The 12,499-nt window shown below is 37.7% G+C and overlaps 1 protein-coding gene across 28 annotated transcripts in view; it reads left to right on the forward strand.

Moving 5' to 3' along the window:
• The window catches only part of ptprdb (protein tyrosine phosphatase receptor type Db), a 227,028-nt gene that overhangs the window by 45,820 nt on the left and 168,709 nt on the right, over window positions 1-12,499 (forward strand). For all 28 annotated transcript variants that reach the window (XM_023956020.2, XM_023956040.2, XM_023956048.2 and 25 more), the window contains exon 3: window positions 2,040-2,065. The gene's annotated coding sequence lies outside the window, so the exon portion shown is untranslated. The remainder of the gene's footprint in view (window positions 1-2,039; window positions 2,066-12,499) is intronic.

Below are 12,499 nucleotides of genomic sequence, written 5' to 3' on the forward strand. Positions count from 1 at the left end.
AAAGTGGGTTTTTTGTTTGATGGAGTTGACTGGTTCGCTGTTTAATGAGCCTCATCTCCTGCATTAGTTCAGTGACACGAGTAGAAATTTGTTGCCACTAAATTTGACACTTAAGGCACATTTTTTGTTCCCTCTAACGACTTGGACATAGTTCCAAAAACCTTCACCACAGCAGTGCTGCAGGCATGTTGGGATGTTATGCCAAATGCAAATGCGGAGCTCAGTGGAGGCTCTAAAGCGCTTGCGTCACTGCTCTGAACAGGCAGGCAGAGCGTTTCATTCAGCAAACGTAAAACACCAGCTGCAACTTCATGTGGGTCCATCTGACCGAGTAGTGCTAAAGATTTTCAACTCTCTGAGTTGAACAGTTGCTTTGATTGTTTTTGGTTTCAGTTTCAAAGCAAGTAAATGATTTTTTTTTTTACAGACAAAGGGCATTGTCCCAGTCACCTGATAAGGGGCTCCCCAGTTTATATGATGCAATACGGTAGAAAGCAACCGCTTTGTATTTGGATTTTGAATGTGATCCTCTCCTTCGAAAACATGTCATCTGTTGTGTTAACAACGAAGGCCCACGTTTTAGCATATCTGAATAATTCCTAAAAAGGTTGATGTTGTTTAAGACGTAGCTAGGAAAAAAAGAGTTTCATATTTTAAGATGTGCTCCGCCATTTTTTGTACTGCGGCTTCGGGCCCCTGTAGTTTGTCCTCTCTGATTATTTCAGGTGCTTATGTTGTCACAACAGCAGGAATGGTTTGTGTTCCATGATACACAAGAACCAAGATTAACATAACAAGCACAAGACAAACTGTTCTGTTGGGTTGCATTGCCTGGAATAAATGTTGGATGTTGCAGGTGAATCTAGCTGTGTGGAGACTGGAGAACCGTTTGCTGAAAAAACTTCTATGAAGCATCTTCCAGCATATTTCTAAAAATAGCACTTCTTTTTTTGTCAGAATGCAAACCTGCGTGTCAGCAAAAACAAAAAAAGGAAAAATATGTTGTACAAAAATAGTTTAGACACAACTTGCAGTTGCGAATGCTTAAGGGCCCAAATGTACTTAATTTTCCTTGATATGATTACTTTATATAGTTTTTATACATTTTCTATAAATGGGTCTTCATTTATGCATAACATTTTTAGATAATTTGTAAAAATGTATGTCAATTTACAACCAAACTTATATAAAATGTCCATCATGTTGTCATAATAAAGTTTATACATATATATTCTGAGGTGAGGGGTACAAATAGTGCCTTGTCTGATCCAATTTTCAGAAACAAGATTTTTTGTGGTTATTTTTTAGGAATCAGATCAAAGTGCAAAGACATGAAAGCAGAAATCTCCATATATATCTTACTTATTCTTTACCACTTCAAGTACAGATCATTTAAAGACCCGCTCTGATGAAAGTTTTTTTTTTTTTTGGGTGTTTGTAGTATTTTCTTGTGGCCATTTATCTCATGGTAGAGGACATATTTAAAGGAAAAATTAAGCTCAAAATTACATTTCTAAGTATTTCTTTATTCAAATTGTTGCGAGTCAGAAGCAGACGGGAAAAAATGTTGTTTGAAAAAGAAGGTATCTGTGTAGCTCTAATATTGCTCGCCATTTTTGTTGCACTGGAAATGATAGGTTGGGCTACATCCCCAACTAGCTGTAAGCTAGTGGGAGAGTAGATGGATGATGGGCAGTGGGGGTGGACTAACCCTGCCAACAACTAAGATGTGAATTTCTACTGCGCTTTGCAGAAACTATGTCCTAGAAAACTACACTTTTTTTTTCTTTTTTTACTAATAGTTCAATAGATGATTGGAATGGATGTTTAACAAACCCATAAGTAAAAAATAATATCAAATAAAGTTGAAGTGCCCTCTGATTACACAAGAAGACACTATATTATTCCAGAGATCATTATTGCTTTTGTTAAAAACACATTGTTGTGCATCAAACTGTTGAAAATCCATGTTTTTTCTCACCTGTTCTTTTTTTCTCTTTTGTCCCTCCCTTTTCCCCCCTCTTCCCCTTCTCCTGCAGTCTGATGTGTTGGCGTGGTTCTTAAGGTAAGAATGTTCTCCCGCCTTTTCTTTCCTTTCAGCCGGATTTTTTCTAACAATAAAACGCAGCACACCGTCAGCACTTGGTGCACTATGTGTACCATGGAAAAATCAGAATCAGAATCAGAGATACTTTATTGATCCCACACGTGGGAAATTTGTTTGTCACCACAGCAACTGACAGCAGAGGGGAAAAAAGACTTAGAATTAAGTAAAAAAAACAAAAAAACAAAGATGGGAGCTTTGAATTTTTCTGGCTTGGCTTCCCGCTCAGTGAAACACAATAAGAGCGTGTAAAGAAAAGAGACTCGAGAGCGCATAGCTGCTCTATTGCATCAAAGTTGTACAGACCTACAGGTATTTATAAGGATTTTTACAGCACATGTCAAAAGATTTGTGACAATAGTTCAGCTGATTAATAAATTGGAAATCTTCTGCGTAGGGTTTAATAGCCCCCATCAAACCTCCTTTCACATTTTCTTAGTATTGAGTGCAGTTATTATAAGGTCCTCCTGGAGAGAGAGAATAAAAAGTGGTTTTGGACTACAGGTTTCACCTGCACCATACTTGAAAGTTAATCTTTTCTGGGTGGATTGCCCTGTAATAATGCCAGCAGACTCCCTATTTATTCAAGAGAGAATGAGATGTGCCACATTGCAATGAAACTGACCTTGTGTTTGGGCACACAGAGTGTATGCATAATATGTGCAAACTGTGATGGACATGAACTGGCCTTTCCTTTCTGACTTCTTCGAAGTCCTTCGGATTTTAAATCATCTTTTATTTTTCCTCAAAAGTTGATCTTTGCCTGGTTTTCCAATTGTAAGTAATATTGAGAAAATGACAGAAGACCTTTTTCTAATTAAACAAAACAAAAAATCTCTTTATGGATAGCATGTGCACTTCTATGAAGACTATGCAAAAAAACATCAAGTAAATCATTTTAAAGACCCACTTTGATTAAAATTTTGTTCTTGTGGCATTTTTCTCATGATGGAGGAATTTTATTGAGAAAATTAAGCTCAAAATTGCATTTTTGAGTTTTTCTTCATTCAGATAGTTGTGCATCACCAGCAAATGGAAAAATGCAGTTTGAAAAAGATCGGATTTGTCATGTAGAAAATGCACTGGGCGACCCCAAACTTCCTCCTCCGAGCCCTTAGCAACAGAAAAGGGAAGGGGGGCGGGGTTGCTATGTGCCAATGCTCCCGCTCCCAACTCAGAGGTGAATTTCATATGAAAATTGATCATATGTAAATATACATGAAAAAGGTGAGAAAAGTTGTGGAATTACGGGAATTTTTTACAGATGAATCACATATGTACCTTGTTAAAGTCACACATGACGTCTGAATAAACCACGCAAAGAACACTGAAGTAATGGCCAAGAATTTGTGCTTCAATTAGATGATTTTAATGTGATATGTGCGCCGTATATGAGATAATTAAGTCATACAAAGGTGTTACATGCGTGAAAGGTCAGTTAGACACATGCGGAACGGTCCCGGAAAGCCACAAATTTGCATATGAATCTTCAGATATCAGGCACAATTGCGGAAGATTTAAGTAATAACTGGGTATAAACTACATAAAATACGCATAAACTGCGTAATTGTCAACCTCTGTGCACATCAACTTATGGAATTACATATATCATGCATGTGTCATGAAAGACCGAAATTTCATAGGTGGAAAAAGGCACCAAATGTAAGTAGTGGATGTGTGATATTGCCTAATGAGCTGCTGCCGCTCTGCAGAAACTATGTCCTTAAAAAAAGCACAGGTTTGTGGATTTTGGCTAAAAAAACAAAAATAAAAACACTGGGAATGCTTTTAAAATAGCTCAAGAGATGTTCAAAGTGGAACTTTTTTTTTTACTTTTCTTATTGACAAAGCGGCCAGCTTTTGTGATGTCTCTACCACAGGCCAGCAGAGGATAACCAGATTGATAAGTCATGTCACTGCTTGTTACAAATAAAATACAACCTATAGAATATATGTGAAAGCCCAGCAGGACGAGCTGAAAGCAGGTGGGCTGCAGCAGTGGGGAACCACAGAGGTTGCCACTCTTGTTTCTATAAATAGAAAATACTAACATCACAATTTGCTGTCTAAAAAAATAGAAATACAGGCATTCCTTCTGCTGTATGCAACAAGACAGAACAAAAAAAACAGAGCTTTTTCAAAACCTGGTTCTTGAATTTCACCCCTCTGCTTGTTATCCAGCTCTCCCTGCTCCCTGCTGGTTAGTTGGATTATGTGTATCCTGATTCTGACTGACTGAAGTCACCTGATCTGTGTAATCAGCAGCGAGGGGGACAACTGTAAGAAAACAAGCTTACGAGAACCAGGGGTGGTGGGCGCTCTTTCCAAAGTTATCTTTAAATTTCCAGTAGTAGCAGATAAAACTCTCATTACGTACTGGTTTCCACCTTGAAGACTCACCCCAATCATCTTTTATTCTATTTTCTGATTCAACACAATTTAAGTAAAGAAATACTCAGAAACGCATGATGATGTCCTCCATCATGGAAACACCAAATGCATGGTTTTCATTGGAGTGGATCCTTAAATTGATTTATAAAAATAAAGGAAATGTTCTTAAATACCTAGAAATCCACGTTTGTTAAAAATTTTGGTGCAATTTAACAGTAATATCTCAAAAAAACAAACAAAAAAATTGAATTCAAAAGACCAAAACTTCCCAGTTAAGTTAAAATTGCTTTTCATAAGAAGCTCTAGGGTTGTACTCATACCAGCCAGGTTTAGTTGACTAGGATTAGCTAGGATTCAAACCAGGCGTGAGCGCTGACCACTGTGCCATCATGCAGCCCAGATCCCTGTCAGTTTTCTTTAAAAAAAATTAACAAAAGCTCAGACGTTAGAGAGCACGTTGCTAAAGGATGACAACAGTGAATGGTAGTAGAGCAAGTCAGGTGATTGTTTCAGATCTGTGATGTGTGGATGGGAGTGATCACAATAGTCAATTTTACGGGGGGCATACATCAAGTCTCCAACTTGAAGCCCCTGTCCTCAAAACAACCGTTCAGACTGGAGGGGAAATGGAGTGGGAGGTGTTGACCTGGTGGCTTTAGCAACAGTCTAGCATTAAGTGCCTGAAGCAAAAATGCAGATGTCAGCCAGGAAAGTTTTCGTTGGAGTACGAGCCACGAAACATCTCTTTTTGAGTTCTCAGTACTGATCAGCATCATTTTTCTTCAATGTTTGTTAAGTGTCAAGCCATGAATTTTAGCTCTAGGTTTCTGCAAATCATGTTAATCCTAAAAAGTGGCTGATATCTAAAACAATGCTTTTTATAATAAACTGAATAAGCAGAAGTGGTTGTAAAACAAGTCCCTTTTTGAGTTTGATAGTCGCGTCTTCACTACCAAACTCACCCAACTACCGTACCAAATGGGCTTTTCTCACTAATTGTGATGAAATGTTCAGGTATATTAATAGCTTTGTGATTAGAATCTAGTTCCTGGAAAATATTGAATAGAGCGGGATGATAAATAAATAACTTCTGAGAAATAAATATGCATATCCTGACACATAAATAAAAACTGATACACACTAAAGACCAGCAGCAACAAAAGATCGTGTAATTAAAAAACATCAGTCCACTTATAGACGCTACAGTTCCTGCTGTGCTTTAGGTCCAATCTGTTGTTTTGTGTGCTTTCAAAGTGAACGCACACAGATTTTCTCATTCTTTTGAATGAAAGAGAATCTTTTTACCATTGATGTTTTCTTGTCGTTCCCACATTGCTAATATTTCTGACTCGTCTATTCATTTTTGAGAAGACTGTAAATGATTTAAAGTCGTTTTGTTTAACTCTGCACCGTTCCCCCCCTGCTGCTGACAAAGAAATGTCCAGTAGGATTTCTTATTCTGTGTGTAAAAACTTCCACCCATGAATTATACATTCCTCTTTCCCTATTCCTTTTACTGTTTGTACATTAGAGTAAAATTAACTGGTCATGAGTGAATCAGAAAAAACACAAGAAATCATTGCCGTCATACTGCTGCTCCATGTGTTAAAAAATGTACTGCCTATTGCAAATTCTTTTCAGACGGTATTTGTCACAAAACTGTAAAATTCAGTACCTTATTATTGAGATAAATCATGTTTTTGTCATGGCATGTAATGCGATTCTATCCAAACACAAGTCTTACGTATTTTCTATGCTTTTACAATTCTTATTACCATTAAGTGGGATTTATTTAAAAAAGGAAACTTAGCATTAAAAAGTTTCTATATTTTTATACAGTCCAATGTTAGTGATGTCACATCGTCAACTTTGTCTCCTGCTTGTCACTGAAAATAGTTGTATTTGTCCTTCCTTAAACAGTTTAATGTTGTATTTAGAAAAAATATGTTCAAGCTCCATAGACTTCTTTTGAGATATTAGCAGCTTTTATTATTACTGAGTCAGTATATTTATCATATTGATCATTCTTGCTCTGCTACCTTTTTTTTTAACATGTTCTTGCTGAGTTCTTCTCTGGTGCAAGATATTCAAGTTAGAAACAGACCAATCAGATGCCTTGATAAACGTATGTGGTGCCTCCTGGCCCCCGCGTTGCACATTCCAAACATTTGACGGATTTCGTGTAGCCCCCTTTCAAGTAGTAAGAAAGACAAGAACAGCTACGTCTGTTCAAAGTTTTTTAAACCCACTTTTGCAAGATAACAAATTTGGTTATATTGAGATAACTTTATTATTTAGACTTTGTGGGGGATATGAGTCAAAATGGCAAATACAGGATAGTCATGAACTGATCAATTTATGTATCAAGTCTCTCGCACCAAATTGGAAAAAGGTGCTGCTTTTTTAACAATAAAAATAAAACGGTCACAACAAAATGAAAAGATCAACTCTGGACCCCTTGCAGTGACATCCGAAAGACCCCTTTGTCTGCCATTTTGGGAGTTATGCACACATTGTTTAGATACATCCAATGGGTAACTTTGGTGTAGAGAAGTAGACACCAAATCTCATTGCAGTACACACATGCATTGCTGTTGGTTTTTATAACAGGAAAACTCCAAATTCAAGCAACTAATTTTACTGATTTCTGCAACATGAAGATAGAAAATGATGGATTGCTACAGTCGAATGGGAAGGATGGAGCCCTAGAGATACCAGCAGACTCTGTAGTGAACATTTTGTGCCAGATAGGCCTATGGTTAGGGATGGGTCCTGTTTGGGTTTGATCCAGTTCCGTTGATCAAAGGAGGGAATTGATCAACAGCACACAAGAAAAGATCTGCGACACTGAGCTTCTCTGTTTGCCTCCCAAAATGTGGGAGAGGGCAAGCACAGTGATGTCACAGGCAAACGGTCCATAGGGTCAGGCTCCAGCCAAGATTACTTTAACAATGTTTAAACTCAAGCACGATTGAAAAATGTGTTGTTTTTTGTTTGTCTTCTTGCAAAAGAAAACTAATAAGTCTTTATCACCAGAAAATGAGGTCTAATTTTATTTCAATAACTTGAAAAAAAACAAAATTAGTGTTCTCTAGATAAAAATATGTTCACTAATTGTTCCGAGAAAACTTTTTCTTTTTGTTTTTTTTAACATTAGCAGACATGGTCGTTCTCGTCCTGTGTAATATGTCATTTTTTTTCCCAATAAACTTCAAGCACTCAAAGAAGCCAAAACATAACTTTTTTTTTTGGGGGGGGGAGTTTTAAAGATAATTATGACTAATACTGTGAAAGTCTCAAAAGTAGACAGTTTGCCTCAAGCTACAGTCACGCCAAGCATGTGACACATGTTCAAGAATGTGCTAAACATGCATTTTTTCAGCATACTGGAAGAGCAGGGAGGGGCGTCTTCTTCTTTTTCTTTTACTACTGTTTTCTAGCGCATATCCTCCACCAACAGTTGAACGTGGTTCGGTGCGAAATGTCAAAGTGATACAAATCTTGCTCCAGGCTTTTTCTGTCACAGCTCTATTGTTATATATGAAAGACTTGGTGTCATAGAATTCCAGTTGGGCACAAACTGCAATGATTTGATTTCCACGATCAATTTCTAAACAGTTGGCACTTCAGTGAATGGAAAGGGATGCTACCCAAACGTCACTAGCAAATCCAAATCCCTAAATGGTCAAAGTTCTACCTGATTTCACTTTCAACATTTAGTTCGTAGAATGTACAAAAGGTTGTAGAAATTTTTGTTGTGACAAATGAAGGCACGAGTTTTGAACGGGCCAAAAATGTGTGGTTACATAGACTTCTCAATGAAAATGGTTGCTTGAGTGCTCCTTGCCGATGGGGGTGTGGACCAAGGTTATTATAGTTAACGAAAACGAACGAAAAAACTAAAACTAGAACTGAAAAAACATTTTCGTTAACTGAAATAAAAATAAAAACGAGAGTTTTTAAAAAAATGAAAACTAACTAAAACTGTTTGTTGTGTGTATAAAACTAACTGAAACTAAATAATATTAACCCCAAAAAATACTTCGTTTTCGTCTTTGTTCATACATAAGTCTTTTGGGTTGAAATAAAGTCTATTTACTTCACCCTGCTAGTTTTACTGTGTATCTGAACTAGAGGGCTGCATTGGGATTGGGTCCCGCCGGGTCCCGCGGGACCCAACCCAAATCTCGCGGGATTGGGCGGTTTGAATTGTGCTGCGGGCGGGAGCGGGCGGCAGAAAAAAAACCCGCGGGATCAGTGCTGCCATGAATATCTCATGAATATATATTAGCGGACTACGTTAGGCTGAGCGGCTGTTGGATTCTATGTACTGAAGCTCCGTGAAGGCATCAGGTAGAGACGCCCAATGTCCTCTGTCATCTAACCTGTTGTTGGGGGTGCGCCCCGCCCCGCCTCTTACTAAGAGCGCGCTTCAGGCCGTCTGTCTGCGCGCGCACACACGCACACTTTTAACCGAACGGGATTTGTGAAAATATATTTAATAATTAAGTTGCAAATTACACAAAAGAGGAATGTATGAAAAGATGAGGCTGCAGGAGGGACATCATAAAACTCATGAAAGAACGAGACCAAGCCTTAAAAAAAGCAAATAAAACTAAATCAACCCATGACAGAGGTCTTTTTGCCATACTGAGAAATAAGGTGGTAAGATCATTAAGGAAAGCAAAAGCAGATTTCTTCCTCACAATAATTGAAAAATCACATGGAAACTCTAAAATAATATGGAACCAGATAAGAAAAATGACAGGTGATCGCCCTAAAGAACAAAACATTCTAGAAATGAAAATAAACAGACAACTAACAAACAATGCTCAAGTCATAGCAGAGGCCTTTAACCATTATTTCATTGATTCTGTGGCCAACATAGCGAGCTGTTTCACACCTGTGGAAACCTACAATCTTTCAATAGACGCAAGCCAACCGACATTTAGTTTCACAAATATCACAGAATCCGATGTATCACAGACCATCAATTTACTCAAACCATCCCGATGTAAAGACATTTTTGGCTTGGACACAGTGATGCTCAAGGACCTCTGTTCATCACTGACACGCCCCATTACCAAAATTATCAATCTATCCCTCTCACAAAAAACATTCCCGAGCACTTGGAAACCAGCCATTGTCTCTCCCATTTTTAAGAGTGGAGACCTTCATTCCATGTCCAACTACAGACCCATTAGCATTCTTCCAACAGTGTCAAAAATTGCAGAAAAACTGGTAGCTAAACAAATTATAAACCACCTCGACACCACACTCTATTCTCTCCATCCTATGCAGTTTGGCTTTAGAGCCAATTACTCCACGGAGACCGCTACCTGTTTTTTCACTGAAAATATCAGGATTTTGCTGGACCGAGGGGGGGTTGTAGGTGCTGTTTTCCTGGATCTCAGGGAGGCTTTTGACACTGTTAATCACAAAATCTTACTGTCAAAATTATGCAATTTTAACTTTTCTTCTGATGCACTGCAATGGATTGACTCCTACCTCACTGACCGCTCCCAACTTGTCAAAGTCCAGTCATTTAAATCTGCAGCTCTCAGTCTGCCAACTGGTATTCCACAAGGATCAATTTTGGGACCTTTGCTATTTTCATTGTACATTAATGACCTTCCATCCAGTTGTCCTGATGTTTCTGTGCAGATGTATGCTGATGACACTGTAATATATGCTCATGGCAGTAATTCCTCTCAGGTGTCTGAGAAGCTCACCAATGCCATGGTTAACATCACAGCTTGGTTGAAATATTCTTGTTTGCAGCTAAACACATCTAAAACTGTTGCAATGTTTTTCACCAAGTCCAATAATAATCTCACTGCTGAACCAGATGTTTTTGTTTCAGGAGAAAGGCTACAGATTGTATCAGAATATAAATATCTGGGTGTCATTTTGGATTCAAAGCTGTCTTTCAAATCACACATAAAAAGAGTCTGCAACAGAATCAAATTCAACCTCAGTAATTTTAGACACATTCGCCACCAGATGTCCACACAGTCAGCAAAAATGTACATGCACTCTATGATCCTCTCTCATATCACTTACTGTTTGCCTGTCTGGTCACAGGCTTGCAATACATCTTTAAAACCTGTCCAAACATTATACAAACAAACTGTTAAAACCTTGGATAAAAAACCCAACATATTTCACCATTGTCCAATATTACAAAAACATGGTTTACTTCGTTGGGACAACATGGTCAAATTTTCAAATCTCTGTCTCATGTACAAAATCCTTCATGGCTTATCATCCCCTCCTCTTCACCAGTTTGTTAACATCCGGACAGCAGATCACAGCAGAACTCGGAGTGCAGTCAGAGGAGACTGTATCATTCCCTTCAGAAAAAGCGCTTTTGGTCAGACCGCTTTTTCTGTTAGAGCTGCTACTGAGTGGAACTTCACACCTGTTAGTATCAGAAATCAAAACACATATCATTTATTCAAGACACAATTAAAGAAATGGCTCATTGACAATCAGAGCTGTCAACACTGAGTACATTTCCTCTCACTGATCCTCATTACTGTCATGTCTTTTATGTGCACGTATGTTCTTACATTTTTCTGTTTTTGGATTGTTTTATCATTAATTTGATTTTAGGTTAACTGCTTATTTTATTGAATGCATTGTTTAATATATATATGTAATGTTATGTAAATATGTAATTTTACTTTGATCTTTTAGGGTGATTTTTAACATCTTCCCAGGGACTGCAGATGAAAAATAGCCCTTTGGCTAACTCTGGCATATTGACAGAAATGTTTATTAATATGCGCTGTCCCCCCTATTCAAATAAATGACTGACATGAATCTCTTTAATAATATCAATACAAATACGTGTTTTTTTTCCTGCGGGACGGGAGACAATACAAAATCAATGCATCTCTATTACTGTGCGGGACTAAATTCTATGAGTTTTGCGGGTGCGGGCGGGAGTGGACATACATATTGCGGGTGTGGGCGGGAGTGTAACGCATACGTTGCGGGAGCGGGCGGGATTGGTCAGAAATTCAGCGGGCGCGGGATGAAGAAAATAGTCCCGCGCAGGGCTTTAATCTGAACCTTACGGCATCACGTAGTCTGTGACGTCACATGATGTCTGTCCGACACTGCCGGCTAGCGTTGTCATAGACATTTACATGAGCGTGATGGCTGCAGTAAAAGTTGGGAGAAAGCGGGAGAGTCCTATTTGGGACTTTTTTGAATATAACAGCGTCGAAAACTAAAGTAAGTGCCTTGTAGTCGAAGCAGGAGACAAAATTTGTGGAACGCTCCTCAAAGGGAAAAACCCTACGAATCTAAAAGTACATTTAAAAAGCGCACACAACAACGCAAATCAACAGTACCTAGACAAGCTAGCCTGTCGCCCGCCCTCCCCCGAAAAAGAAGCCAGAGCAGATAACGTAATGCTGTTATCGGCTGTTGTATTTTAATTTAAGGATGGTTGTCCTTGTGTCCTCTGAATAATAAGTGTTTCAAAATGTATCTTTGATTGCGTTTTTATCATACAATACTTATTCTGGTGATTTTGAATCATGCACCTGACAAATATCCTAATTTACAAAAAAAAAACTAAAACTAACACTAAAACTAATAAAAACTAAACTAAAACGAAGCAATTTCAAAAAATAAAAACTAATAAAAACTAGTAAAGCAGCCTCTAAAAACTAATTAAAACTAAATAAATTTAAAAACAAAAATTCAAAACTAAATAAAAACTAAAACTAATAAAAAATCTGAAACTATTATAACCTTGGTGTGGACATAGCTTTACAGATATACCCAATGCATAAAATTTTACCTAAATTACACAAATGTACTCATTTAAAACAGAATGTTAAAAGAAATACTTCAAATTAATATTTGTTACTTCCAATAATTAAAAGTTTAAAAGGAATGATATGTGAACATTCATGTTTAACTTTAACAAAACAGCGCGTTGATTTTATCCAGATTTCCTACAGAAAAATAAGGGTTAGGGAACCAAAT

The sequence above is a fragment of the Oryzias latipes genome, chromosome 1 (assembly GCF_053564925.1).
Source record: "Oryzias latipes strain Hd-rR chromosome 1, Olatipes_Hd-rR_3.1".
NCBI classification, from domain to species: Eukaryota; Metazoa; Chordata; class Actinopteri; order Beloniformes; family Adrianichthyidae; genus Oryzias; species Oryzias latipes.